Here is a 7463-nt window from a genome sequence, read left to right on the forward strand (position 1 = left end):
CCCTTGACTTACGAATTTAATTGGTTCCGAAGGGCTGTTCTTAAGTCAAAATGTTCGTACGTTAAACCTATTTTTTCCATAAGAAATAATGTAAATAGAATTAATCCGTGCCAGACCTCCCAAACCACCCCCTCACCTAACCTTTCTAATGTCTTAAATGGTCTTTTTTGTTATAAATACAAGTATATTTTCCCTTAAATCTTAAATTATAGAATAGACATTCCTGTAATAAACAATAATAAACAACAATACACAGTAGCACTGTACCGTACATAAACACACACCACATTTCAGTACAGTACGTGTGCTGTACCATACACCATAATCAATTTCCTTCTTTTTTTATAAAATGTATCTACCAGAAACAACAATAACTCTCATATTTCTCTATTATTTCCTACTTTATTTCAATAGCGTTGTATTTTGTAGGTGTAATTTCACGAAAGAATAACTTCCTTCTTCTCTCTCACTCACTGTACCCTCTGTCTGATACACAGTGACATCTACTGGCAGGAGTAATTATACAACAACAAAAAACTGTGCTTTCTCTGCACCTTCTCTGGGGACATTTTAATATTAAAAAAATAATAAAAAATTATATATATATATATATATATATATGTATATATATATATATATATATATATATATAGAGAGAGAGAGAGAGAGAGAGAGAGAGATGGTTGGAGTCAACTTGTTCGTGATGTCACGTGTTTCGCGAATTTCGATTGGTAGTCCGAAGTTTTTTCATAAGTTAAGTTGAAAAAGATCGTTCGTAACCCAAAATGTTTGTATGGTAAACTGTTCGTAACTCAAGGGTCTACTGTACTTTAAATGCTATATTTAAATGTAAATGCTACTTTAATTACAGAGCATAATGACATCAGATCTCAGACATCACAAACCCTTTAGTGTTTTGACACCAACGTTGTCTATACTGTAGAATTAATAAACAATGGTTTGTGCAGCCTTACAGCCACTAAGGCAGCTTGGTTTTGCTCAATCTGCTCAGTGAAGTAACTTTATTTTTTGAAATAAATCAACACAGATTGTTAGTGATGAACAGCTTTCAACTTAACTGGAACTGAACTAATGGAGGCTCTTATGGAAGATTTAAAAAAATAAACAGCTCAACAGTTTTCAGCTTGATGTACTACAAGTAAACCTGACATCATTCTTTATCTGTTACCATTACAAGGGCTTGACAGAGATATGATTTACGTATTATACATATAAATAAGTGCATATCATTTATTCCTGACGGTCTGCATCTTAGGACATATTGTACTCGTCAGAATGTAAGCACTTTCATACATATCAACCACCAGCCCATAATAATAAAAATATTACCACAGGTCTGAGAGACCCACCCAACCCTGAGGGATCAGTCAAAATGTAACCGCTGAGGTTCTAGTGGGACTAGAATACAGATAAGAATCGACAGTGGGGGAGTTCAAGCAAACAAGAAGCAAACATATTAGAAAACTCAGCATTGTTTATAGCGCCCGTCACACATTATTTCCTGCCCAGTCTGAGACATGTGCCCACCTCCTCCGCAGTCCACCATCTTCCCTCCCCCATTTACCAGAATCTTCTCCGGGACAAACTGTGCCGTGCTTATACAGATCTATTTTAATACACTTGACACTATGGTGAACAAGAAACTTTTTTATATTCTTTTATCAATGAACATGAGAAGGACAAAAAACAAAAATAAAAACATGACAAATTTTCTATTGTTTGCCAATTATGCATTTAGCTTGCGATGTGTGACGTGTACTTTTGCTATGAGGAGAAGGTAGTAAAAATAAAAAGAAAGAAAGAAAAAATGAAAGGAGGTTCAGCTGTTCGATGGCGATCGTTTGGATTGACTGACTTGTGTTTTTTGTCATTATGAAAGGGGACTGTCCAGTGGATAGTATGTATAGGAAAGTGTTTGTCTTACATATGCCAATGTAGTTTTTTTTCTTCTGTATGATGCATTCAAAGTTGATTGATGGAAGTTGGTAAATGGTAAAGAGTAGTCTCACTTTTTTGTACCAAGTTCTTACTAAAAAAAAATCGATAATAAACATGGCAAATGGACTTGTGTTCTTTGTTGTGTGATTATATAAAGAGTTTGCTTCTCCATGGTGTAGTATAAACAGCCACACTGTTTTACACTGAGCCAACGTTCACCTGCTATTTTCTTACAAACATTAAACAAAACATATCTAGATAACATTACTGTATAAATAAATAACTAAATGAATCTAGTGTTCAAAAAAATAGCAGTGATTTTAAAAAAGTGAATAAAGTGAAAAATCATTATAATAACTTTTATTTCCATAAATGCAAATGCACTGAAAATACTACACTTTCAATTCTAAATCAAAACATTAACAACATTTAGCCAGTTTGTGTTCATCCTTTACAGAAAGTTAAGAAAAATGAATATTAGGCTGTTCAAAAAAATAGCAGTGCAGCATTTTTCTTTAAAAAAAATGTATCTATAAACTGAAAAAAAAAAAAAGGTTGAGGTTTCACTTTACTTTAAATTACTGAACTAATATTTAGTGGCATAACAATTGTTTCTGAGATCTGTGTTGCATGGAGTCGACCAACTTCTGGCACCTCTGAACAGGTATTCCAGTCCAGGATGATTACACTACATTCCACAGTTCTTCTGCAATTTTGGGTTTTGCCTCAAAAAAACGCATTTCAGATTTCAGCCCACCAGTTCTCTATGGGATTGAGGTCCGGGGATTGTGCTGGCCACTCTATTACCTCAATCTTGTTTGTCTGTAACCAAGATGTTTTGGGTCATTGTCATGTCGAAACACCCATTTTAAGGACATTTCTTCTTCAACATAGGGCAACATGATCTCCTCAAGTATTCTGATATATTTAAACTGATCCATGATCCCTCGTATGTGATAAACAGGCGTAACACCATGGTATGAAAAACATCCCCATATCATCATTTTGTACCACCGTGCTTTACTGTCTTCACAGTGTACTGTGGCTTGAATTCAGTGCTCGAGGGTCGTCGGACATACTGTCTACAGCCACTAGACCCAAAAAGAAAAATTTTGCTTTCATCAGTCCACAAAATGTTGAGCCATTTCTCTTTGGACCAGTCAATGTGTTCCTTGGCAGATTTGAACCCATTCAGGACGTGTCTGTTTCTTAACAACGGGACTTTGCAAGGAGTTCTTGCTGGTAAATTGGCTTCACTTAATCATCTTCTGTACTCACTGGTAACTTCAGATGTTCCTTGATCTTTCTGGAGGTGATCACTGGCTGAACCTTTGCCATTTTGGCTATTCTTCGATCCATTCGAACAGTAGTTCCACGCTTCCTTCTGAGTTTTTCAGGTTTTGGTTGTCACTTCAAGGCATTTGAGATCATTTTAGCTGAGCAGGCTATAATTCGCTGCACTTCTCTGTATGTTTTTCCCTCTACAATCAACTTTTTAATCAAAGTATGCTGTTCATCAGAACAATGTCTGGAACAACCCATTTTACCCAGTATTTCAGAAGGAAATGTGCTATGACCAACCTGTGCAACATTTGCCACCCTACTACCTTAAATAAGGGCCGAATTTGACACCCGTTCTTCTGCAGAATGAATGCTATCACCCAATTGAACTCCTCACTGCTATTATTTTGAACAAACCCCTTTCAATCAATGCTTCGATTACTCAGAATGAGTGGCATGCATGTTCTAATTGTTGGGTTTGTTTTGTTTTCATTACTCTACTACACTTTCAAGTAAATTTTTCACTATGTAGAAATATCACTTCTACTAAAAACAATGATTTATCAGGTTAATGATTTTGGACTGCTATTTTTTTTAACAACACTTTATATGAGTCAATAATATAACATGCACTTTGTGTGGTCCATTATTTACACTTCAAACAATTCAACACATAAATGATGTACTTATTTTACAACACATACAATTTAACTGCATTAAAATAAAATGAATTTAGCAAATGTTGTATCCTGAAGGCAAAGAATGTCATATCAGTTGATTTACTATATAAGCTCATATTTTTCATGTATTAAATCAATGGTTGGCCATAATTGTATTAGTTTATTACTGATTACTTGTTTTCAGTTTTGTTCGGTACAAAAACTGTGGACAGTAAACTCTGGCACAAACATGGAGTGTATGTGAGCCTGAGCTAAATTAACAAGAAAAAAGGGCATGTGAGTAATATGTCACAATAAATGAATGAGGTTCCCCTTTACAAAACAGCTGCTGGCAGTGCTGGCATTTTACTGCTCATATCCATTTTTAAATCTTTGCAAGTCATTTTAGTTGTTATTTATAACCTCCAGTTTATTTTTTCCTTGGTTTCTGCTAATCACATGGTTGGTCTTACTGACACACTTAAGATGGGAAATGTCTTGGCCACCCATGACCCTGTCGCTGGTTTACCACTGTTCCTTACTTGGACCACTTTTGATAATAGTGATACTGATCAGGAACACCCCACAAGAGCTGCAGTTTTAGAGATGCTCTGACCCAGTCGTCTAGCCATCACAATTTGGCTCTTGTCAAACTCGCTCAAATCCTTACACTCGCCCATTTTTCCAGGTGCAGTGATGAAGATATAATCAGTGTTATTCACTTAACCTGTCAGTGGTCATAATGTTATGCCTCGTCGGTGTATATCAGTACTGTGGCATAATGTTAAATAAAAAAAAAAAAGGCACAAATGCAAGTTAAACAGTAAATACCTTATATTTTATTTTAGTCTGGTGATAAGTTTAAGAATCTTGTTTGCAATTTTGTATAAATAGCAATAATCTCAATAAATAGATAAATTGAAAATCAACATTAATATACACTGTTTAAACACTTTTTCAAACTTAGACAAATTTAGACAGGAAACTTGCAACGGGAACAAAAACTTTATTAAAAATTCTTGTTTTCGTATATACAAAATAATGCCTTACTTTCAAAATTGTTTAAGAACTTTACAATACAGGTACATATAAACTAGTCAGCAACAAAACGTACAAACTACATTCTGTATTTCAGCAGTTCTATAGGTAATGACGTCAGCTACAATAAAACACATATTTAAAAAACATTAAGCAGCCTTAACACATACAGTGTGTGATTTGCATCATTTCATTCCACTCCAAACTGGAAAATTATAGACAAAAGTTTACAGCATTATTGTAGTAGAAACCTGGTACATTAAATAATATAGTTCCACTCAAATGCCTACTAAAACGTTTATTTAAATGTTAAGACTACACAGTTTTAGATAGTAGTTTGAATTATAGTACTTTGAAATTGAATATAAAGACATGGGTATGTCCAGTCAACCTCAAAATGACGGCTAAAGTTGGTAAAGTTTTTTGACCATCATCAAAATTATAACCTGGGAACAAAACTGTTTTCATTTTTGGAAGTCACCAAACTGTCACCTGACATGTTGTTTAGACATTACTGGCATTAAAACTGTTACAGATAGATTGTACCAGCTGCAATCACAACTAGACATGAGACAGTAGCTGCATCTGAAATTGCATACTTCCATACTGAACAGTACGCGAGAGCAGTATGCGAGAGCGGTTAGTATGTCCGAATACGTAGTATACATTAAAGAGTACGCGAAAAAGTACCTGGATGACCTACTGCATGTGCAGCCATTTTTGAGTATGCAAACGATGCACACTTGCGGTCCGCTAATGTATCCCATAATTCAACTGCAGCTGGTAGATGTTGGAAAGCAGAGAGTCGGCTGTTTACAAGTGTAAGTAAGACAAAAATTTAAAAATGTTATGATTGTGTACAACCCTGAATAACGTTATGAGTAGCTTTGTGGAGAACTACAGAATTAATTTTGTCTGTTTTTATAATTGTTATAACTGCGGCGATGTAACGTCATGCATCATGTGATGTTGGTAAGATGGCAGACGTAGTACTTCTGAAGCTGCATACTTGTTTACTGAAAAAGGTTACTGCTTTACCGGCTGAGCAGTGCGTACTTCCTCAAATCTAGAACGTACTGTTTAAGTATGCGATTTCGGACTCAGCCACAGAATAAACAAAATGTGAATCTTTATTTTACAATCTTTTAGAATCTTTATTTCTGATTCAGGTGTAAAATAATGATCATATTGTACAAACAGCTGGACTTCTTATGAAGGGTGGCAATTATTCTACAGCTAACTGCTTCTACAAACTTTAACAAAATAACTTGTTAGCCGTATTAAAGCTTTTATAAACACTAAAAAAAAGTTTGATGTGTTTTTTTGTCTGCATTGGCTAACAAGCTTATTTAGAAAAAAGGGAAAAACACACAAGAAAAAACATGAGGGAGTCTCATGTCTGAATAATAGTGTTTATTGGAATGTAAATGTACCGTGTAAGAGATAACGCCCAACAAGCATTTCTGTTACAGGAAAATAACGGACAAGGCAGAGTCGAACAAGACCATGACGCATAATGGAGTGCTGAATTCTTTGTCAAACATTTACATTTACATTTTCAGCACTTAGCAGACGCTTTTATCCAAAGCGACTTACACAATGAGCAATTGAGGGTTAAGGGCCTTGCTTAGGGACCCAACAGTGGCAACTTGGTGGTGGCGGGGCTTGAACTGGCAACCTTCTGTTTACTAGTCCAGTACCTTAACCACTGAGCTATCACTGGCCCCTGATGTTCCAACCTGTCATTACCCTATAACAGGACACTTCAAGGAGTCCAACTGACTTTCTGTTAAATCTGTATTGTCATTTTGTTGTTTTTCAGTGCCAATAATATCACCTTCCATTTCTCTTCACGTGTAAAAGCTTACAAACAATAAAATTGAGGATAAAATACATTACATTCATTTCTTTATACACCGATCAGCCATATTATTAAAACCACCTCCTTGTTTCTACACACATTGTCCATTTTATCAGCTCCACTTTACCATAGAGAGGCACTTTGTAGTTCTACAATTACTGACTGTAGTCCATCTGTTCCTCTGCATGCTTTGTTGCCCCCTTTTCATGCTGTTCTTCAATTGTCAGGACTCTCCCAGGACCACTACAGGGTAGATATTATTTAGGTGGTGGATCATTTTCAGCACTGCAGTGACATTGACATGGTGGTGGTGTGTTAGTGTGTGTTGTGCTGGTATGAGTGGATAAGACACAGCAATGCTGATGGAGTTTTTAAACACCTCACTGTCACTGCTGGACTGTGAATAGTCCACCAACCAACAATATCCAGCCAACAGCGCCCCGTGGGCAGCGTCCTGTGACCACTGATGAAGGTCTAGAAGATGACCAACTCAAACAGCAGCAATAGATGAGCGATCGTCTCTGACTTTACATCTACAATGTGAACCAACTAGGTAGGAGTGTCTAATAGAGTGGACAGTGAGTGGACACTGTATTTAAAAACTCCATCAGCGCTGCTGTGTCTGATCCACTCATACCAGCACAACACACACTAACACACCACCA

This window comes from Trichomycterus rosablanca, chromosome 1 (assembly GCF_030014385.1).
Source record: "Trichomycterus rosablanca isolate fTriRos1 chromosome 1, fTriRos1.hap1, whole genome shotgun sequence".
Taxonomy (NCBI): domain Eukaryota; kingdom Metazoa; phylum Chordata; class Actinopteri; order Siluriformes; family Trichomycteridae; genus Trichomycterus; species Trichomycterus rosablanca.